This window comes from Siphateles boraxobius, unplaced genomic scaffold, assembly GCF_051911475.1.
Source record: "Siphateles boraxobius isolate OS27281-9 unplaced genomic scaffold, OSU_SipBor_1 397, whole genome shotgun sequence".
Classification (NCBI taxonomy): domain Eukaryota; kingdom Metazoa; phylum Chordata; class Actinopteri; order Cypriniformes; family Leuciscidae; genus Siphateles; species Siphateles boraxobius.
Genome location: NW_027509027.1, coordinates 12,420 through 30,183, shown reverse-complemented (window position 1 = coordinate 30,183; position 17,764 = coordinate 12,420). Strand labels below are relative to the sequence as shown.

The 17,764-nt window shown below is 39.5% G+C and overlaps 35 non-coding genes across 35 annotated transcripts; all 35 read left to right on the top strand.

Moving 5' to 3' along the window:
• Nucleotides 1-496: 496 nt before the first annotated feature.
• On the top strand, nucleotides 497-615 carry LOC143705899 (5S ribosomal RNA). Its single transcript, XR_013192808.1, has one exon. It is a non-coding gene; the product is annotated as a 5S ribosomal RNA (ribosomal RNA).
• A 370-nt stretch (nucleotides 616-985) lies between these two features.
• On the top strand, nucleotides 986-1,104 carry LOC143705898 (5S ribosomal RNA). The gene has a single exon (XR_013192807.1). It is a non-coding gene; the product is annotated as a 5S ribosomal RNA (ribosomal RNA).
• A 369-nt stretch (nucleotides 1,105-1,473) lies between these two features.
• LOC143705896 (5S ribosomal RNA) lies at nucleotides 1,474-1,592 on the top strand. The gene has a single exon (XR_013192805.1). It is a non-coding gene; the product is annotated as a 5S ribosomal RNA (ribosomal RNA).
• Nucleotides 1,593-1,962: 370 nt separating this feature from the next.
• On the top strand, nucleotides 1,963-2,081 carry LOC143705895 (5S ribosomal RNA). Its single transcript, XR_013192804.1, has one exon. It is a non-coding gene; the product is annotated as a 5S ribosomal RNA (ribosomal RNA).
• A 162-nt stretch (nucleotides 2,082-2,243) lies between these two features.
• Nucleotides 2,244-2,362, top strand: LOC143705894 (5S ribosomal RNA). Its single transcript, XR_013192803.1, has one exon. It is a non-coding gene; the product is annotated as a 5S ribosomal RNA (ribosomal RNA).
• A 557-nt stretch (nucleotides 2,363-2,919) lies between these two features.
• LOC143705893 (5S ribosomal RNA) lies at nucleotides 2,920-3,038 on the top strand. Its single transcript, XR_013192802.1, has one exon. It is a non-coding gene; the product is annotated as a 5S ribosomal RNA (ribosomal RNA).
• A 370-nt stretch (nucleotides 3,039-3,408) lies between these two features.
• Nucleotides 3,409-3,527, top strand: LOC143705892 (5S ribosomal RNA). Its single transcript, XR_013192801.1, has one exon. It is a non-coding gene; the product is annotated as a 5S ribosomal RNA (ribosomal RNA).
• Nucleotides 3,528-3,896: 369 nt separating this feature from the next.
• Nucleotides 3,897-4,015, top strand: LOC143705953 (5S ribosomal RNA). The gene has a single exon (XR_013192861.1). It is a non-coding gene; the product is annotated as a 5S ribosomal RNA (ribosomal RNA).
• A 370-nt stretch (nucleotides 4,016-4,385) lies between these two features.
• LOC143705952 (5S ribosomal RNA) lies at nucleotides 4,386-4,504 on the top strand. Its single transcript, XR_013192860.1, has one exon. It is a non-coding gene; the product is annotated as a 5S ribosomal RNA (ribosomal RNA).
• Nucleotides 4,505-4,875: 371 nt separating this feature from the next.
• Nucleotides 4,876-4,994, top strand: LOC143705951 (5S ribosomal RNA). The gene has a single exon (XR_013192859.1). It is a non-coding gene; the product is annotated as a 5S ribosomal RNA (ribosomal RNA).
• A 560-nt stretch (nucleotides 4,995-5,554) lies between these two features.
• Nucleotides 5,555-5,673, top strand: LOC143705950 (5S ribosomal RNA). Its single transcript, XR_013192858.1, has one exon. It is a non-coding gene; the product is annotated as a 5S ribosomal RNA (ribosomal RNA).
• A 371-nt stretch (nucleotides 5,674-6,044) lies between these two features.
• LOC143705949 (5S ribosomal RNA) lies at nucleotides 6,045-6,163 on the top strand. Its single transcript, XR_013192857.1, has one exon. It is a non-coding gene; the product is annotated as a 5S ribosomal RNA (ribosomal RNA).
• Nucleotides 6,164-6,535: 372 nt separating this feature from the next.
• On the top strand, nucleotides 6,536-6,654 carry LOC143705947 (5S ribosomal RNA). The gene has a single exon (XR_013192855.1). It is a non-coding gene; the product is annotated as a 5S ribosomal RNA (ribosomal RNA).
• A 162-nt stretch (nucleotides 6,655-6,816) lies between these two features.
• On the top strand, nucleotides 6,817-6,935 carry LOC143705946 (5S ribosomal RNA). The gene has a single exon (XR_013192854.1). It is a non-coding gene; the product is annotated as a 5S ribosomal RNA (ribosomal RNA).
• Nucleotides 6,936-7,495: 560 nt separating this feature from the next.
• LOC143705945 (5S ribosomal RNA) lies at nucleotides 7,496-7,614 on the top strand. The gene has a single exon (XR_013192853.1). It is a non-coding gene; the product is annotated as a 5S ribosomal RNA (ribosomal RNA).
• A 371-nt stretch (nucleotides 7,615-7,985) lies between these two features.
• LOC143705944 (5S ribosomal RNA) lies at nucleotides 7,986-8,104 on the top strand. Its single transcript, XR_013192852.1, has one exon. It is a non-coding gene; the product is annotated as a 5S ribosomal RNA (ribosomal RNA).
• A 371-nt stretch (nucleotides 8,105-8,475) lies between these two features.
• Nucleotides 8,476-8,594, top strand: LOC143705943 (5S ribosomal RNA). Its single transcript, XR_013192851.1, has one exon. It is a non-coding gene; the product is annotated as a 5S ribosomal RNA (ribosomal RNA).
• A 371-nt stretch (nucleotides 8,595-8,965) lies between these two features.
• Nucleotides 8,966-9,084, top strand: LOC143705942 (5S ribosomal RNA). The gene has a single exon (XR_013192850.1). It is a non-coding gene; the product is annotated as a 5S ribosomal RNA (ribosomal RNA).
• Nucleotides 9,085-9,455: 371 nt separating this feature from the next.
• Nucleotides 9,456-9,574, top strand: LOC143705941 (5S ribosomal RNA). The gene has a single exon (XR_013192849.1). It is a non-coding gene; the product is annotated as a 5S ribosomal RNA (ribosomal RNA).
• A 560-nt stretch (nucleotides 9,575-10,134) lies between these two features.
• Nucleotides 10,135-10,253, top strand: LOC143705940 (5S ribosomal RNA). Its single transcript, XR_013192848.1, has one exon. It is a non-coding gene; the product is annotated as a 5S ribosomal RNA (ribosomal RNA).
• A 371-nt stretch (nucleotides 10,254-10,624) lies between these two features.
• Nucleotides 10,625-10,743, top strand: LOC143705939 (5S ribosomal RNA). Its single transcript, XR_013192847.1, has one exon. It is a non-coding gene; the product is annotated as a 5S ribosomal RNA (ribosomal RNA).
• Nucleotides 10,744-11,115: 372 nt separating this feature from the next.
• On the top strand, nucleotides 11,116-11,234 carry LOC143705938 (5S ribosomal RNA). The gene has a single exon (XR_013192846.1). It is a non-coding gene; the product is annotated as a 5S ribosomal RNA (ribosomal RNA).
• A 370-nt stretch (nucleotides 11,235-11,604) lies between these two features.
• On the top strand, nucleotides 11,605-11,723 carry LOC143705936 (5S ribosomal RNA). The gene has a single exon (XR_013192844.1). It is a non-coding gene; the product is annotated as a 5S ribosomal RNA (ribosomal RNA).
• Nucleotides 11,724-11,885: 162 nt separating this feature from the next.
• Nucleotides 11,886-12,004, top strand: LOC143705934 (5S ribosomal RNA). The gene has a single exon (XR_013192843.1). It is a non-coding gene; the product is annotated as a 5S ribosomal RNA (ribosomal RNA).
• Nucleotides 12,005-12,564: 560 nt separating this feature from the next.
• LOC143705933 (5S ribosomal RNA) lies at nucleotides 12,565-12,683 on the top strand. The gene has a single exon (XR_013192842.1). It is a non-coding gene; the product is annotated as a 5S ribosomal RNA (ribosomal RNA).
• A 371-nt stretch (nucleotides 12,684-13,054) lies between these two features.
• LOC143705932 (5S ribosomal RNA) lies at nucleotides 13,055-13,173 on the top strand. Its single transcript, XR_013192841.1, has one exon. It is a non-coding gene; the product is annotated as a 5S ribosomal RNA (ribosomal RNA).
• Nucleotides 13,174-13,544: 371 nt separating this feature from the next.
• LOC143705931 (5S ribosomal RNA) lies at nucleotides 13,545-13,663 on the top strand. The gene has a single exon (XR_013192840.1). It is a non-coding gene; the product is annotated as a 5S ribosomal RNA (ribosomal RNA).
• Nucleotides 13,664-14,034: 371 nt separating this feature from the next.
• Nucleotides 14,035-14,153, top strand: LOC143705930 (5S ribosomal RNA). The gene has a single exon (XR_013192839.1). It is a non-coding gene; the product is annotated as a 5S ribosomal RNA (ribosomal RNA).
• A 371-nt stretch (nucleotides 14,154-14,524) lies between these two features.
• Nucleotides 14,525-14,643, top strand: LOC143705929 (5S ribosomal RNA). The gene has a single exon (XR_013192838.1). It is a non-coding gene; the product is annotated as a 5S ribosomal RNA (ribosomal RNA).
• Nucleotides 14,644-15,014: 371 nt separating this feature from the next.
• LOC143705928 (5S ribosomal RNA) lies at nucleotides 15,015-15,133 on the top strand. The gene has a single exon (XR_013192837.1). It is a non-coding gene; the product is annotated as a 5S ribosomal RNA (ribosomal RNA).
• Nucleotides 15,134-15,295: 162 nt separating this feature from the next.
• Nucleotides 15,296-15,414, top strand: LOC143705903 (5S ribosomal RNA). Its single transcript, XR_013192812.1, has one exon. It is a non-coding gene; the product is annotated as a 5S ribosomal RNA (ribosomal RNA).
• A 372-nt stretch (nucleotides 15,415-15,786) lies between these two features.
• Nucleotides 15,787-15,905, top strand: LOC143705927 (5S ribosomal RNA). Its single transcript, XR_013192836.1, has one exon. It is a non-coding gene; the product is annotated as a 5S ribosomal RNA (ribosomal RNA).
• Nucleotides 15,906-16,276: 371 nt separating this feature from the next.
• LOC143705926 (5S ribosomal RNA) lies at nucleotides 16,277-16,395 on the top strand. Its single transcript, XR_013192835.1, has one exon. It is a non-coding gene; the product is annotated as a 5S ribosomal RNA (ribosomal RNA).
• A 371-nt stretch (nucleotides 16,396-16,766) lies between these two features.
• On the top strand, nucleotides 16,767-16,885 carry LOC143705924 (5S ribosomal RNA). The gene has a single exon (XR_013192833.1). It is a non-coding gene; the product is annotated as a 5S ribosomal RNA (ribosomal RNA).
• Nucleotides 16,886-17,444: 559 nt separating this feature from the next.
• Nucleotides 17,445-17,563, top strand: LOC143705902 (5S ribosomal RNA). Its single transcript, XR_013192811.1, has one exon. It is a non-coding gene; the product is annotated as a 5S ribosomal RNA (ribosomal RNA).
• The last annotated feature ends 201 nt before the right edge of the window (nucleotides 17,564-17,764 follow it).

The following is a 17,764-nucleotide window of genomic DNA, read 5'->3' as shown; positions in this document are numbered from 1 at the left end:
AAAGCATGAAAGAGTTTGAGTTTTTTTCAAAAGTTCTTCTTAGTCTTCTTCACTAATGGTCTAAGCTTTTAAATAAGGCCTGGTTAGTACTTGGATGGGAGGCCGCATGGGAATACTGGGTGTTGTAAGCTTTTTTAAGAAAAAAAAAAAGAGTGCCTGAGCTTCAAAAAGCCTTAAAAAGTCTCTGAGATTCTTCAGAAAGCATGAAAGAGTTTGAGTTTTTTCAAAAGTTCTTCTTAGTCTTCTTCACTAATGGTCTAAGCTTTTAAATAAGGCCTGGTTAGTACTTGGATGGGAGGCCGCATGGGAATACTAGGTGTTGTAAGCTTTTTTAAGAAAAAAAAAAAAGAGTCCCTGAGCTTCTTCAAAAAGCCTTAAAAAGTCTCTGAGATTCTTCAGAAAGCATGAAAGAGCTTGAGTTTTTTCAAAAGTTGTTCTTAGTTTTCTTCACTAATGGTCTAACCTTTTAAATAGCCCAATTTTGGCAGCAGTTTTAGCTTACGGCCATACCACCTTGGGCACGCCCGATCTCGTCTGATCTCGGAAGCTAAGCAGGGTCGGGCCTGGTTAGTACTTGGATGGGAGACCGCCTGGGAATACCAGGTGCTGTAAGCTTTTAAAAAAAAAAAAAAAAAAAAAAGAGTGCCTGAGCTTCAAAAAGCCTTAAAAAGTCTCTGAGATTCTTCAGAAAGCATGAAAGAGTTTGAGTTTTTTCAAAAGTTCTTCTTAGTCTTCTTCACTAATGGTCTAAGCTTTTAAATAAGGCCTGGTTAGTACTTGGATGGGAGGCCGCATGGGAATACTAGGTGTTGTAAGCTTTTTAAGAAAAAAAAAAAAGAGTCCCTGAGCTTCTTCAAAAAGCCTTAAAAAGTCTCTGAGATTCTTCAGAAAGCATGAAAGAGCTTGAGTTTTTTCAAAAGTTGTTCTTAGTTTTCTTCACTAATGGTCTAACCTTTTAAATAGCCCAATTTTGGCAGCAGTTTTAGCTTACGGCCATACCACCTTGGGCACGCCCGATCTCGTCTGATCTCGGAAGCTAAGCAGGGTCGGGCCTGGTTAGTACTTGGATGGGAGACCGCCTGGGAATACCAGGTGCTGTAAGCTTTTAAAAAAAAAAAAAAAAAAAAAGAGTGCCTGAGCTTCAAAAAGCCTTAAAAAGTCTCTGAGATTCTTCAGAAAGCATGAAAGAGTTTGAGTTTTTTCAAAAGTTCTTCTTAGTCTTCTTCACTAATGGTCTAAGCTTTTAAATAAGGCCTGGTTAGTACTTGGATGGGAGGCCGCATGGGAATACTAGGTGTTGTAAGCTTTTTTAAGAAAAAAAAAAAGAGTCCCTGAGCTTCTTCAAAAAGCCTTAAAAAGTCTCTGAGATTCTTCAGAAAGCATGAAAGAGCTTGAGTTTTTTCAAAAGTTGTTCTTAGTTTTCTTCACTAATGGTCTAACCTTTTAAATAGCCCAATTTTGGCAGCAGTTTTAGCTTACGGCCATACCACCTTGGGCACGCCCGATCTCGTCTGATCTCGGAAGCTAAGCAGGGTCGGGCCTGGTTAGTACTTGGATGGGAGACCGCCTGGGAATACCAGGTGCTGTAAGCTTTTAAAAAAAAAAAAAAAAAAAAAAGAGTGCCTGAGCTTCAAAAGCCTTAAAAAGTCTCTGAGATTCTTCAGAAAGCATGAAAGAGTTTGAGTTTTTTCAAAAGTTCTTCTTAGTCTTCTTCACTAATGGTCTAAGCTTTTAAATAAGGCCTGGTTAGTACTTGGATGGGAGGCCGCATGGGAATACTAGGTGTTGTAAGCTTTTTTAAGAAAAAAAAAAAAGAGTCCCTGAGCTTCTTCAAAAAGCCTTAAAAAGTCTCTGAGATTCTTCAGAAAGCATGAAAGAGCTTGAGTTTTTTCAAAAGTTGTTCTTAGTTTTCTTCACTAATGGTCTAACCTTTTAAATAGCCCAATTTTGGCAGCAGTTTTAGCTTACGGCCATACCACCTTGGGCACGCCCGATCTCGTCTGATCTCGGAAGCTAAGCAGGGTCGGGCCTGGTTAGTACTTGGATGGGAGACCGCCTGGGAATACCAGGTGCTGTAAGCTTTTAAAAAAAAAAAAAAGAGTGCCTGAGCTTCAAAAAGCCTTAAAAAGTCTCTGAGATTCTTCAGAAAGCATGAAAGAGTTTGAGTTTTTTCAAAAGTTGTTCTTAGTTTTCTTCACTAATGGTCTAACCTTTTAAATAGCCCAATTTTGGCAGCAGTATTCGCTTACGGCCATACCACCTTGGGCACGCCCGATCTCGTCTGATCTCGGAAGCTAAGCAGGGTCGGGCCTGGTTAGTACTTGGATGGGAGACCGCCTGGGAATACCAGGTGCTGTAAGCTTTTTAAAAAAAAAAAAAGAGTGCCTGAGCTTCAAAAGCCTTAAAAAGTCTCTGAGATTCTTCAGAAAGCATGAAAGAGTTTGAGTTTTTTCAAAAGTTCTTCTTAGTCTTCTTCACTAATGGTCTAAGCTTTTAAATAAGGCCTGGTTAGTACTTGGATGGGAGGCCGCATGGGAATACTGGGTGTTGTAAGCTTTTTTAAGAAAAAAAAAAAGAGTGCCTGAGCTTCAAAAAGCCTTAAAAAGTCTCTGAGATTCTTCAGAAAGCATGAAAGAGTTTGAGTTTTTTCAAAAGTTCTTCTTAGTCTTCTTCACTAATGGTCTAAGCTTTTAAATAAGGCCTGGTTAGTACTTGGATGGGAGGCCGCATGGGAATACTAGGTGTTGTAAGCTTTTTAAGAAAAAAAAAAAGAGTCCCTGAGCTTCTTCAAAAAGCCTTAAAAAGTCTCTGAGATTCTTCAGAAAGCATGAAAGAGCTTGAGTTTTTTCAAAAGTTGTTCTTAGTTTTCTTCACTAATGGTCTAACCTTTTAAATAGCCCAATTTTGGCAGCAGTTTTAGCTTACGGCCATACCACCTTGGGCACGCCCGATCTCGTCTGATCTCGGAAGCTAAGCAGGGTCGGGCCTGGTTAGTACTTGGATGGGAGACCGCCTGGGAATACCAGGTGCTGTAAGCTTTTAAAAAAAAAAAAAAAAAAAAAAGAGTGCCTGAGCTTCAAAAAGCCTTAAAAAGTCTCTGAGATTCTTCAGAAAGCATGAAAGAGTTTGAGTTTTTTCAAAAGTTCTTCTTAGTCTTCTTCACTAATGGTCTAAGCTTTTAAATAAGGCCTGGTTAGTACTTGGATGGGAGGCCGCATGGGAATACTAGGTGTTGTAAGCTTTTTTAAGAAAAAAAAAAAGAGTCCCTGAGCTTCTTCAAAAAGCCTTAAAAAGTCTCTGAGATTCTTCAGAAAGCATGAAAGAGCTTGAGTTTTTTCAAAAGTTGTTCTTAGTTTTCTTCACTAATGGTCTAACCTTTTAAATAGCCCAATTTTGGCAGCAGTTTTAGCTTACGGCCATACCACCTTGGGCACGCCCGATCTCGTCTGATCTCGGAAGCTAAGCAGGGTCGGGCCTGGTTAGTACTTGGATGGGAGACCGCCTGGGAATACCAGGTGCTGTAAGCTTTTAAAAAAAAAAAAAAAAAAAAAAGAGTGCCTGAGCTTCAAAAAGCCTTAAAAAGTCTCTGAGATTCTTCAGAAAGCATGAAAGAGTTTGAGTTTTTTCAAAAGTTCTTCTTAGTCTTCTTCACTAATGGTCTAAGCTTTTAAATAAGGCCTGGTTAGTACTTGGATGGGAGGCCGCATGGGAATACTAGGTGTTGTAAGCTTTTTTAAGAAAAAAAAAAAGAGTCCCTGAGCTTCTTCAAAAGCCTTAAAAAGTCTCTGAGATTCTTCAGAAAGCATGAAAGAGCTTGAGTTTTTTCAAAAGTTGTTCTTAGTTTTCTTCACTAATGGTCTAACCTTTTAAATAGCCCAATTTTGGCAGCAGTTTTAGCTTACGGCCATACCACCTTGGGCACGCCCGATCTCGTCTGATCTCGGAAGCTAAGCAGGGTCGGGCCTGGTTAGTACTTGGATGGGAGACCGCCTGGGAATACCAGGTGCTGTAAGCTTTTAAAAAAAAAAAAAAAAAAAAAGAGTGCCTGAGCTTCAAAAAGCCTTAAAAAGTCTCTGAGATTCTTCAGAAAGCATGAAAGAGTTTGAGTTTTTTCAAAAGTTCTTCTTAGTCTTCTTCACTAATGGTCTAAGCTTTTAAATAAGGCCTGGTTAGTACTTGGATGGGAGGCCGCATGGGAATACTAGGTGTTGTAAGCTTTTTTAAGAAAAAAAAAAAAGAGTCCCTGAGCTTCTTCAAAAAGCCTTAAAAAGTCTCTGAGATTCTTCAGAAAGCATGAAAGAGCTTGAGTTTTTTCAAAAGTTGTTCTTAGTTTTCTTCACTAATGGTCTAACCTTTTAAATAGCCCAATTTTGGCAGCAGTTTTAGCTTACGGCCATACCACCTTGGGCACGCCCGATCTCGTCTGATCTCGGAAGCTAAGCAGGGTCGGGCCTGGTTAGTACTTGGATGGGAGACCGCCTGGGAATACCAGGTGCTGTAAGCTTTTAAAAAAAAAAAAAAAAAAAAAAAGAGTGCCTGAGCTTCAAAAAGCCTTAAAAAGTCTCTGAGATTCTTCAGAAAGCATGAAAGAGTTTGAGTTTTTTCAAAAGTTCTTCTTAGTCTTCTTCACTAATGGTCTAAGCTTTTAAATAAGGCCTGGTTAGTACTTGGATGGGAGGCCGCATGGGAATACTAGGTGTTGTAAGCTTTTTTAAGAAAAAAAAAAAGAGTCCCTGAGCTTCTTCAAAAAGCCTTAAAAAGTCTCTGAGATTCTTCAGAAAGCATGAAAGAGCTTGAGTTTTTTCAAAAGTTGTTCTTAGTTTTCTTCACTAATGGTCTAACCTTTTAAATAGCCCAATTTTGGCAGCAGTATTCGCTTACGGCCATACCACCTTGGGCACGCCCGATCTCGTCTGATCTCGGAAGCTAAGCAGGGTCGGGCCTGGTTAGTACTTGGATGGGAGACCGCCTGGGAATACCAGGTGCTGTAAGCTTTTTAAAAAAAAAAAAAGAGTGCCTGAGCTTCAAAAAGCCTTAAAAAGTCTCTGAGATTCTTCAGAAAGCATGAAAGAGTTTGAGTTTTTTCAAAAGTTCTTCTTAGTCTTCTTCACTAATGGTCTAAGCTTTTAAATAAGGCCTGGTTAGTACTTGGATGGGAGGCCGCATGGGAATACTGGGTGTTGTAAGCTTTTTTAAGAAAAAAAAAAAGAGTGCCTGAGCTTCAAAAAGCCTTAAAAAGTCTCTGAGATTCTTCAGAAAGCATGAAAGAGTTTGAGTTTTTTCAAAAGTTCTTCTTAGTCTTCTTCACTAATGGTCTAAGCTTTTAAATAAGGCCTGGTTAGTACTTGGATGGGAGGCCGCATGGGAATACTAGGTGTTGTAAGCTTTTTTAAGAAAAAAAAAAAAGAGTCCCTGAGCTTCTTCAAAAAGCCTTAAAAAGTCTCTGAGATTCTTCAGAAAGCATGAAAGAGCTTGAGTTTTTTCAAAAGTTGTTCTTAGTTTTCTTCACTAATGGTCTAACCTTTTAAATAGCCCAATTTTGGCAGCAGTTTTAGCTTACGGCCATACCACCTTGGGCACGCCCGATCTCGTCTGATCTCGGAAGCTAAGCAGGGTCGGGCCTGGTTAGTACTTGGATGGGAGACCGCCTGGGAATACCAGGTGCTGTAAGCTTTTAAAAAAAAAAAAAAAAAAAAAAGAGTGCCTGAGCTTCAAAAAGCCTTAAAAAGTCTCTGAGATTCTTCAGAAAGCATGAAAGAGTTTGAGTTTTTTCAAAAGTTCTTCTTAGTCTTCTTCACTAATGGTCTAAGCTTTTAAATAAGGCCTGGTTAGTACTTGGATGGGAGGCCGCATGGGAATACTAGGTGTTGTAAGCTTTTTTAAGAAAAAAAAAAAAGAGTCCCTGAGCTTCTTCAAAAAGCCTTAAAAAGTCTCTGAGATTCTTCAGAAAGCATGAAAGAGCTTGAGTTTTTTCAAAAGTTGTTCTTAGTTTTCTTCACTAATGGTCTAACCTTTTAAATAGCCCAATTTTGGCAGCAGTTTTAGCTTACGGCCATACCACCTTGGGCACGCCCGATCTCGTCTGATCTCGGAAGCTAAGCAGGGTCGGGCCTGGTTAGTACTTGGATGGGAGACCGCCTGGGAATACCAGGTGCTGTAAGCTTTTAAAAAAAAAAAAAAAAAAAAAAAGAGTGCCTGAGCTTCAAAAAGCCTTAAAAAGTCTCTGAGATTCTTCAGAAAGCATGAAAGAGTTTGAGTTTTTTCAAAAGTTCTTCTTAGTCTTCTTCACTAATGGTCTAAGCTTTTAAATAAGGCCTGGTTAGTACTTGGATGGGAGGCCGCATGGGAATACTAGGTGTTGTAAGCTTTTTTAAGAAAAAAAAAAAAGAGTCCCTGAGCTTCTTCAAAAAGCCTTAAAAAGTCTCTGAGATTCTTCAGAAAGCATGAAAGAGCTTGAGTTTTTTCAAAAGTTGTTCTTAGTTTTCTTCACTAATGGTCTAACCTTTTAAATAGCCCAATTTTGGCAGCAGTTTTAGCTTACGGCCATACCACCTTGGGCACGCCCGATCTCGTCTGATCTCGGAAGCTAAGCAGGGTCGGGCCTGGTTAGTACTTGGATGGGAGACCGCCTGGGAATACCAGGTGCTGTAAGCTTTTAAAAAAAAAAAAAAGAGTGCCTGAGCTTCAAAAAGCCTTAAAAAGTCTCTGAGATTCTTCAGAAAGCATGAAAGAGTTTGAGTTTTTTCAAAAGTTGTTCTTAGTTTTCTTCACTAATGGTCTAACCTTTTAAATAGCCCAATTTTGGCAGCAGTATTCGCTTACGGCCATACCACCTTGGGCACGCCCGATCTCGTCTGATCTCGGAAGCTAAGCAGGGTCGGGCCTGGTTAGTACTTGGATGGGAGACCGCCTGGGAATACCAGGTGCTGTAAGCTTTTTAAAAAAAAAAAAAGAGTGCCTGAGCTTCAAAAAGCCTTAAAAAGTCTCTGAGATTCTTCAGAAAGCATGAAAGAGTTTGAGTTTTTTCAAAAGTTCTTCTTAGTCTTCTTCACTAATGGTCTAAGCTTTTAAATAAGGCCTGGTTAGTACTTGGATGGGAGGCCGCATGGGAATACTGGGTGTTGTAAGCTTTTTTAAGAAAAAAAAAAAGAGTGCCTGAGCTTCAAAAAGCCTTAAAAAGTCTCTGAGATTCTTCAGAAAGCATGAAAGAGTTTGAGTTTTTTCAAAAGTTCTTCTTAGTCTTCTTCACTAATGGTCTAAGCTTTTAAATAAGGCCTGGTTAGTACTTGGATGGGAGGCCGCATGGGAATACTAGGTGTTGTAAGCTTTTTTAAGAAAAAAAAAAAAGAGTCCCTGAGCTTCTTCAAAAAGCCTTAAAAAGTCTCTGAGATTCTTCAGAAAGCATGAAAGAGCTTGAGTTTTTTCAAAAGTTGTTCTTAGTTTTCTTCACTAATGGTCTAACCTTTTAAATAGCCCAATTTTGGCAGCAGTTTTAGCTTACGGCCATACCACCTTGGGCACGCCCGATCTCGTCTGATCTCGGAAGCTAAGCAGGGTCGGGCCTGGTTAGTACTTGGATGGGAGACCGCCTGGGAATACCAGGTGCTGTAAGCTTTTAAAAAAAAAAAAAAAAAAAAAAGAGTGCCTGAGCTTCAAAAAGCCTTAAAAAGTCTCTGAGATTCTTCAGAAAGCATGAAAGAGTTTGAGTTTTTTCAAAAGTTCTTCTTAGTCTTCTTCACTAATGGTCTAAGCTTTTAAATAAGGCCTGGTTAGTACTTGGATGGGAGGCCGCATGGGAATACTAGGTGTTGTAAGCTTTTTTAAGAAAAAAAAAAAAGAGTCCCTGAGCTTCTTCAAAAAGCCTTAAAAAGTCTCTGAGATTCTTCAGAAAGCATGAAAGAGCTTGAGTTTTTTCAAAAGTTGTTCTTAGTTTTCTTCACTAATGGTCTAACCTTTTAAATAGCCCAATTTTGGCAGCAGTTTTAGCTTACGGCCATACCACCTTGGGCACGCCCGATCTCGTCTGATCTCGGAAGCTAAGCAGGGTCGGGCCTGGTTAGTACTTGGATGGGAGACCGCCTGGGAATACCAGGTGCTGTAAGCTTTTAAAAAAAAAAAAAAAAAAAAAAGAGTGCCTGAGCTTCAAAAAGCCTTAAAAAGTCTCTGAGATTCTTCAGAAAGCATGAAAGAGTTTGAGTTTTTTCAAAAGTTCTTCTTAGTCTTCTTCACTAATGGTCTAAGCTTTTAAATAAGGCCTGGTTAGTACTTGGATGGGAGGCCGCATGGGAATACTAGGTGTTGTAAGCTTTTTTAAGAAAAAAAAAAAAGAGTCCCTGAGCTTCTTCAAAAAGCCTTAAAAAGTCTCTGAGATTCTTCAGAAAGCATGAAAGAGCTTGAGTTTTTTCAAAAGTTGTTCTTAGTTTTCTTCACTAATGGTCTAACCTTTTAAATAGCCCAATTTTGGCAGCAGTTTTAGCTTACGGCCATACCACCTTGGGCACGCCCGATCTCGTCTGATCTCGGAAGCTAAGCAGGGTCGGGCCTGGTTAGTACTTGGATGGGAGACCGCCTGGGAATACCAGGTGCTGTAAGCTTTTAAAAAAAAAAAAAAAAAAAAAAGAGTGCCTGAGCTTCAAAAAGCCTTAAAAAGTCTCTGAGATTCTTCAGAAAGCATGAAAGAGTTTGAGTTTTTTCAAAAGTTCTTCTTAGTCTTCTTCACTAATGGTCTAAGCTTTTAAATAAGGCCTGGTTAGTACTTGGATGGGAGGCCGCATGGGAATACTAGGTGTTGTAAGCTTTTTTAAGAAAAAAAAAAAAGAGTCCCTGAGCTTCTTCAAAAAGCCTTAAAAAGTCTCTGAGATTCTTCAGAAAGCATGAAAGAGCTTGAGTTTTTTCAAAAGTTGTTCTTAGTTTTCTTCACTAATGGTCTAACCTTTTAAATAGCCCAATTTTGGCAGCAGTTTTAGCTTACGGCCATACCACCTTGGGCACGCCCGATCTCGTCTGATCTCGGAAGCTAAGCAGGGTCGGGCCTGGTTAGTACTTGGATGGGAGACCGCCTGGGAATACCAGGTGCTGTAAGCTTTTAAAAAAAAAAAAAAAAAAAAAAAGAGTGCCTGAGCTTCAAAAAGCCTTAAAAAGTCTCTGAGATTCTTCAGAAAGCATGAAAGAGTTTGAGTTTTTTCAAAAGTTCTTCTTAGTCTTCTTCACTAATGGTCTAAGCTTTTAAATAAGGCCTGGTTAGTACTTGGATGGGAGGCCGCATGGGAATACTAGGTGTTGTAAGCTTTTTTAAGAAAAAAAAAAAGAGTCCCTGAGCTTCTTCAAAAAGCCTTAAAAAGTCTCTGAGATTCTTCAGAAAGCATGAAAGAGCTTGAGTTTTTTCAAAAGTTGTTCTTAGTTTTCTTCACTAATGGTCTAACCTTTTAAATAGCCCAATTTTGGCAGCAGTATTCGCTTACGGCCATACCACCTTGGGCACGCCCGATCTCGTCTGATCTCGGAAGCTAAGCAGGGTCGGGCCTGGTTAGTACTTGGATGGGAGACCGCCTGGGAATACCAGGTGCTGTAAGCTTTTTAAAAAAAAAAAAAGAGTGCCTGAGCTTCAAAAAGCCTTAAAAAGTCTCTGAGATTCTTCAGAAAGCATGAAAGAGTTTGAGTTTTTTCAAAAGTTCTTCTTAGTCTTCTTCACTAATGGTCTAAGCTTTTAAATAAGGCCTGGTTAGTACTTGGATGGGAGGCCGCATGGGAATACTGGGTGTTGTAAGCTTTTTTAAGAAAAAAAAAAAGAGTGCCTGAGCTTCAAAAAGCCTTAAAAAGTCTCTGAGATTCTTCAGAAAGCATGAAAGAGTTTGAGTTTTTTCAAAAGTTCTTCTTAGTCTTCTTCACTAATGGTCTAAGCTTTTAAATAAGGCCTGGTTAGTACTTGGATGGGAGGCCGCATGGGAATACTAGGTGTTGTAAGCTTTTTTAAGAAAAAAAAAAAAGAGTCCCTGAGCTTCTTCAAAAAGCCTTAAAAAGTCTCTGAGATTCTTCAGAAAGCATGAAAGAGCTTGAGTTTTTTCAAAAGTTGTTCTTAGTTTTCTTCACTAATGGTCTAACCTTTTAAATAGCCCAATTTTGGCAGCAGTTTTAGCTTACGGCCATACCACCTTGGGCACGCCCGATCTCGTCTGATCTCGGAAGCTAAGCAGGGTCGGGCCTGGTTAGTACTTGGATGGGAGACCGCCTGGGAATACCAGGTGCTGTAAGCTTTTAAAAAAAAAAAAAAAAAAAAAAGAGTGCCTGAGCTTCAAAAAGCCTTAAAAAGTCTCTGAGATTCTTCAGAAAGCATGAAAGAGTTTGAGTTTTTTCAAAAGTTCTTCTTAGTCTTCTTCACTAATGGTCTAAGCTTTTAAATAAGGCCTGGTTAGTACTTGGATGGGAGGCCGCATGGGAATACTAGGTGTTGTAAGCTTTTTTAAGAAAAAAAAAAAAGAGTCCCTGAGCTTCTTCAAAAAGCCTTAAAAAGTCTCTGAGATTCTTCAGAAAGCATGAAAGAGCTTGAGTTTTTTCAAAAGTTGTTCTTAGTTTTCTTCACTAATGGTCTAACCTTTTAAATAGCCCAATTTTGGCAGCAGTTTTAGCTTACGGCCATACCACCTTGGGCACGCCCGATCTCGTCTGATCTCGGAAGCTAAGCAGGGTCGGGCCTGGTTAGTACTTGGATGGGAGACCGCCTGGGAATACCAGGTGCTGTAAGCTTTTAAAAAAAAAAAAAAAAAAAAAAAGAGTGCCTGAGCTTCAAAAAGCCTTAAAAAGTCTCTGAGATTCTTCAGAAAGCATGAAAGAGTTTGAGTTTTTTCAAAAGTTCTTCTTAGTCTTCTTCACTAATGGTCTAAGCTTTTAAATAAGGCCTGGTTAGTACTTGGATGGGAGGCCGCATGGGAATACTAGGTGTTGTAAGCTTTTTTAAGAAAAAAAAAAAAGAGTCCCTGAGCTTCTTCAAAAAGCCTTAAAAAGTCTCTGAGATTCTTCAGAAAGCATGAAAGAGCTTGAGTTTTTTCAAAAGTTGTTCTTAGTTTTCTTCACTAATGGTCTAACCTTTTAAATAGCCCAATTTTGGCAGCAGTTTTAGCTTACGGCCATACCACCTTGGGCACGCCCGATCTCGTCTGATCTCGGAAGCTAAGCAGGGTCGGGCCTGGTTAGTACTTGGATGGGAGACCGCCTGGGAATACCAGGTGCTGTAAGCTTTTAAAAAAAAAAAAAAAAAAAAAGAGTGCCTGAGCTTCAAAAAGCCTTAAAAAGTCTCTGAGATTCTTCAGAAAGCATGAAAGAGTTTGAGTTTTTTCAAAAGTTCTTCTTAGTCTTCTTCACTAATGGTCTAAGCTTTTAAATAAGGCCTGGTTAGTACTTGGATGGGAGGCCGCATGGGAATACTAGGTGTTGTAAGCTTTTTTAAGAAAAAAAAAAAAGAGTCCCTGAGCTTCTTCAAAAAGCCTTAAAAAGTCTCTGAGATTCTTCAGAAAGCATGAAAGAGCTTGAGTTTTTTCAAAAGTTGTTCTTAGTTTTCTTCACTAATGGTCTAACCTTTTAAATAGCCCAATTTTGGCAGCAGTTTTAGCTTACGGCCATACCACCTTGGGCACGCCCGATCTCGTCTGATCTCGGAAGCTAAGCAGGGTCGGGCCTGGTTAGTACTTGGATGGGAGACCGCCTGGGAATACCAGGTGCTGTAAGCTTTTAAAAAAAAAAAAAAGAGTGCCTGAGCTTCAAAAAGCCTTAAAAAGTCTCTGAGATTCTTCAGAAAGCATGAAAGAGTTTGAGTTTTTTCAAAAGTTGTTCTTAGTTTTCTTCACTAATGGTCTAACCTTTTAAATAGCCCAATTTTGGCAGCAGTATTCGCTTACGGCCATACCACCTTGGGCACGCCCGATCTCGTCTGATCTCGGAAGCTAAGCAGGGTCGGGCCTGGTTAGTACTTGGATGGGAGACCGCCTGGGAATACCAGGTGCTGTAAGCTTTTTAAAAAAAAAAAAAGAGTGCCTGAGCTTCAAAAAGCCTTAAAAAGTCTCTGAGATTCTTCAGAAAGCATGAAAGAGTTTGAGTTTTTTCAAAAGTTCTTCTTAGTCTTCTTCACTAATGGTCTAAGCTTTTAAATAAGGCCTGGTTAGTACTTGGATGGGAGGCCGCATGGGAATACTGGGTGTTGTAAGCTTTTTTAAGAAAAAAAAAAAGAGTGCCTGAGCTTCAAAAAGCCTTAAAAAGTCTCTGAGATTCTTCAGAAAGCATGAAAGAGTTTGAGTTTTTTCAAAAGTTCTTCTTAGTCTTCTTCACTAATGGTCTAAGCTTTTAAATAAGGCCTGGTTAGTACTTGGATGGGAGGCCGCATGGGAATACTAGGTGTTGTAAGCTTTTTTAAGAAAAAAAAAAAAGAGTCCCTGAGCTTCTTCAAAAAGCCTTAAAAAGTCTCTGAGATTCTTCAGAAAGCATGAAAGAGCTTGAGTTTTTTCAAAAGTTGTTCTTAGTTTTCTTCACTAATGGTCTAACCTTTTAAATAGCCCAATTTTGGCAGCAGTTTTAGCTTACGGCCATACCACCTTGGGCACGCCCGATCTCGTCTGATCTCGGAAGCTAAGCAGGGTCGGGCCTGGTTAGTACTTGGATGGGAGACCGCCTGGGAATACCAGGTGCTGTAAGCTTTTAAAAAAAAAAAAAAAAAAAAAAGAGTGCCTGAGCTTCAAAAAGCCTTAAAAAGTCTCTGAGATTCTTCAGAAAGCATGAAAGAGTTTGAGTTTTTTCAAAAGTTCTTCTTAGTCTTCTTCACTAATGGTCTAAGCTTTTAAATAAGGCCTGGTTAGTACTTGGATGGGAGGCCGCATGGGAATACTAGGTGTTGTAAGCTTTTTTAAGAAAAAAAAAAAAGAGTCCCTGAGCTTCTTCAAAAAGCCTTAAAAAGTCTCTGAGATTCTTCAGAAAGCATGAAAGAGCTTGAGTTTTTTCAAAAGTTGTTCTTAGTTTTCTTCACTAATGGTCTAACCTTTTAAATAGCCCAATTTTGGCAGCAGTTTTAGCTTACGGCCATACCACCTTGGGCACGCCCGATCTCGTCTGATCTCGGAAGCTAAGCAGGGTCGGGCCTGGTTAGTACTTGGATGGGAGACCGCCTGGGAATACCAGGTGCTGTAAGCTTTTAAAAAAAAAAAAAAAAAAAAAAGAGTGCCTGAGCTTCAAAAAGCCTTAAAAAGTCTCTGAGATTCTTCAGAAAGCATGAAAGAGTTTGAGTTTTTTCAAAAGTTCTTCTTAGTCTTCTTCACTAATGGTCTAAGCTTTTAAATAAGGCCTGGTTAGTACTTGGATGGGAGGCCGCATGGGAATACTAGGTGTTGTAAGCTTTTTTAAGAAAAAAAAAAAAGAGTCCCTGAGCTTCTTCAAAAAGCCTTAAAAAGTCTCTGAGATTCTTCAGAAAGCATGAAAGAGCTTGAGTTTTTTCAAAAGTTGTTCTTAGTTTTCTTCACTAATGGTCTAACCTTTTAAATAGCCCAATTTTGGCAGCAGTTTTAGCTTACGGCCATACCACCTTGGGCACGCCCGATCTCGTCTGATCTCGGAAGCTAAGCAGGGTCGGGCCTGGTTAGTACTTGGATGGGAGACCGCCTGGGAATACCAGGTGCTGTAAGCTTTTAAAAAAAAAAAAAAAAAAAAAAGAGTGCCTGAGCTTCAAAAAGCCTTAAAAAGTCTCTGAGATTCTTCAGAAAGCATGAAAGAGTTTGAGTTTTTTCAAAAGTTCTTCTTAGTCTTCTTCACTAATGGTCTAAGCTTTTAAATAAGGCCTGGTTAGTACTTGGATGGGAGGCCGCATGGGAATACTAGGTGTTGTAAGCTTTTTTAAGAAAAAAAAAAAAGAGTCCCTGAGCTTCTTCAAAAAGCCTTAAAAAGTCTCTGAGATTCTTCAGAAAGCATGAAAGAGCTTGAGTTTTTTCAAAAGTTGTTCTTAGTTTTCTTCACTAATGGTCTAACCTTTTAAATAGCCCAATTTTGGCAGCAGTTTTAGCTTACGGCCATACCACCTTGGGCACGCCCGATCTCGTCTGATCTCGGAAGCTAAGCAGGGTCGGGCCTGGTTAGTACTTGGATGGGAGACCGCCTGGGAATACCAGGTGCTGTAAGCTTTTAAAAAAAAAAAAAAAAAAAAAAGAGTGCCTGAGCTTCAAAAAGCCTTAAAAAGTCTCTGAGATTCTTCAGAAAGCATGAAAGAGTTTGAGTTTTTTCAAAAGTTCTTCTTAGTCTTCTTCACTAATGGTCTAAGCTTTTAAATAAGGCCTGGTTAGTACTTGGATGGGAGGCCGCATGGGAATACTAGGTGTTGTAAGCTTTTTTAAGAAAAAAAAAAAAGAGTCCCTGAGCTTCTTCAAAAAGCCTTAAAAAGTCTCTGAGATTCTTCAGAAAGCATGAAAGAGCTTGAGTTTTTTCAAAAGTTGTTCTTAGTTTTCTTCACTAATGGTCTAACCTTTTAAATAGCCCAATTTTGGCAGCAGTTTTAGCTTACGGCCATACCACCTTGGGCACGCCCGATCTCGTCTGATCTCGGAAGCTAAGCAGGGTCGGGCCTGGTTAGTACTTGGATGGGAGACCGCCTGGGAATACCAGGTGCTGTAAGCTTTTAAAAAAAAAAAAAAAAAAAAAAGAGTGCCTGAGCTTCAAAAAGCCTTAAAAAGTCTCTGAGATTCTTCAGAAAGCATGAAAGAGTTTGAGTTTTTTCAAAAGTTCTTCTTAGTCTTCTTCACTAATGGTCTAAGCTTTTAAATAAGGCCTGGTTAGTACTTGGATGGGAGGCCGCATGGGAATACTAGGTGTTGTAAGCTTTTTTAAGAAAAAAAAAAAAGAGTCCCTGAGCTTCTTCAAAAAGCCTTAAAAAGTCTCTGAGATTCTTCAGAAAGCATGAAAGAGCTTGAGTTTTTTCAAAAGTTGTTCTTAGTTTTCTTCACTAATGGTCTAACCTTTTAAATAGCCCAATTTTGGCAGCAGTTTTAGCTTACGGCCATACCACCTTGGGCACGCCCGATCTCGTCTGATCTCGGAAGCTAAGCAGGGTCGGGCCTGGTTAGTACTTGGATGGGAGACCGCCTGGGAATACCAGGTGCTGTAAGCTTTTAAAAAAAAAAAAAAGAGTGCCTGAGCTTCAAAAAGCCTTAAAAAGTCTCTGAGATTCTTCAGAAAGCATGAAAGAGTTTGAGTTTTTTCAAAAGTTGTTCTTAGTTTTCTTCACTAATGGTCTAACCTTTTAAATAGCCCAATTTTGGCAGCAGTATTCGCTTACGGCCATACCACCTTGGGCACGCCCGATCTCGTCTGATCTCGGAAGCTAAGCAGGGTCGGGACTGGTTAGTACTTGGATGGGAGACCGCCTGGGAATACCAGGTGCTGTAAGCTTTTAAAAAAAAAAAAAAAAAAAAAAAGAGTGCCTGAGCTTCAAAAAGCCTTAAAAAGTCTCTGAGATTCTTCAGAAAGCATGAAAGAGTTTGAGTTTTTTCAAAAGTTCTTCTTAGTCTTCTTCACTAATGGTCTAAGCTTTTAAATAAGGCCTGGTTAGTACTTGGATGGGAGGCCGCATGGGAATACTAGGTGTTGTAAAAATTTTTAAGAAAAAAAAAAAAGAGTCCCTGAGCTTCTTCAAAAAGCCTTAAAAAGTCTCTGAGATTCTTCAGAAAGCATGAAAGAGCTTGAGTTTTTTCAAAAGTTGTTCTTAGTTTTCTTCACTAATGGTCTAACCTTTTAAATAGCCCAATTTTGGCAGCAGTTTTAGCTTACGGCCATACCACCTTGGGCACGCCCGATCTCGTCTGATCTCGGAAGCTAAGCAGGGTCGGGCCTGGTTAGTACTTGGATGGGAGACCGCCTGGGAATACCAGGTGCTGTAAGCTTTTAAAAAAAAAAAAAAAAAAAAAAGAGTGCCTGAGCTTCAAAAAGCCTTAAAAAGTCTCTGAGATTCTTCAGAAAGCATGAAAGAGTTTGAGTTTTTTCAAAAGTTCTTCTTAGTCTTCTTCACTAATGGTCTAAGCTTTTAAATAAGGCCTGGTTAGTACTTGGATGGGAGGCCGCATGGGAATACTAGGTGTTGTAAGCTTTTTTAAGAAAAAAAAAAAAGAGTCCCTGAGCTTCTTCAAAAAGCCTTAAAAAGTCTCTGAGATTCTTCAGAAAGCATGAAAGAGCTTGAGTTTTTTCAAAAGTTGTTCTTAGTTTTCTTCACTAATGGTCTAACCTTTTAAATAGCCCAATTTTGGCAGCAGTTTTAGCTTACGGCCATACCACCTTGGGCACGCCCGATCTCGTCTGATCTCGGAAGCTAAGCAGGGTCGGGCCTGGTTAGTACTTGGATGGGAGACCGCCTGGGAATACCAGGTGCTGTAAGCTTTTAAAAAAAAAAAAAAAAAAAAAAGAGTGCCTGAGCTTCAAAAAGCCTTAAAAAGTCTCTGAGATTCTTCAGAAAGCATGAAAGAGTTTGAGTTTTTTCAAAAGTTCTTCTTAGTCTTCTTCACTAATGGTCTAAGCTTTTAAATAAGGCCTGGTTAGTACTTGGATGGGAGGCCGCATGGGAATACTAGGTGTTGTAAGCTTTTTTAAGAAAAAAAAAAAAGAGTCCCTGAGCTTCTTCAAAAAGCCTTAAAAAGTCTCTGAGATTCTTCAGAAAGCATGAAAGAGCTTGAGTTTTTTCAAAAGTTGTTCTTAGTTTTCTTCACAAATGGTCTAACCTTTTAAATAGCCCAATTTTGGCAGCAGTTTTAGCTTACGGCCATACCACCTTGGGCACGCCCGATCTCGTCTGATCTCGGAAGCTAAGCAGGGTCGGGCCTGGTTAGTACTTGGATGGGAGACCGCCTGGGAATACCAGGTGCTGTAAGCTTTTTAAAAAAAAAAAAGAGTGCCTGAGCTTCAAAAAGCCTTAAAAAGTCTCTGAGATTCTTCAGAAAGCATGAAAGAGTTTGAGTTTTTTCAAAAGTTCTTCTTAGTCTTCTTCACTAATGGTCTAAGCTTTTAAATAAGGCCTGGTTAGTACTTGGATGGGAGGCCGCATGGGAATACTGGGTGTTGTAAGCTTTTTTAAGAAAAAAAAAAAGAGTGCCTGAGCTTCAAAAAGCCTTAAAAAGTCTCTGAGATTCTTCAGAAAGCATGAAAGAGTTTGAGTTTTTTCAAAAGTTCTTCTTAGTCTTCTTCACTAATGGTCTAAGCTTTTAAATAAGGCCTGGTTAGTACTTGGATGGGAGGCCGCATGGGAATACTAGGTGTTGTAAGCTTTTTTAAGAAAAAAAAAAAAGAGTCCCTGAGCTTCTTCAAAAAGCCTTAAAAAGTCTCTGAGATTCTTCAGAAAGCATGAAAGAGCTTGAGTTTTTTCAAAAGTTGTTCTTAGTTTTCTTCACTAATGGTCTAACCTTTTAAATAGCCCAATTTTGGCAGCAGTTTTAGCTTACGGCCATACCACCTTGGGCACGCCCGATCTCGTCTGATCTCGGAAGCTAAGCAGGGTCGGGACTGGTTAGTACTTGGATGGGAGACCGCCTGGGAATACCAGGTGCTGTAAGCTTTTAAAAAAAAAAAAAAAAAAAAAAGAGTGCCTGAGCTTCAAAAAGCCTTAAAAAGTCTCTGAGATTCTTCAGAAAGCATGAAAGAGTTTGAGTTTTTTCAAAAGTTCTTCTTAGTCTTCTTCACTAATGGTCTAAGCTTTTAAATAAGGCCTGGTTAGTACTTGGATGGGAGGCCGCATGGGAATACTAGGTGTTGTAAA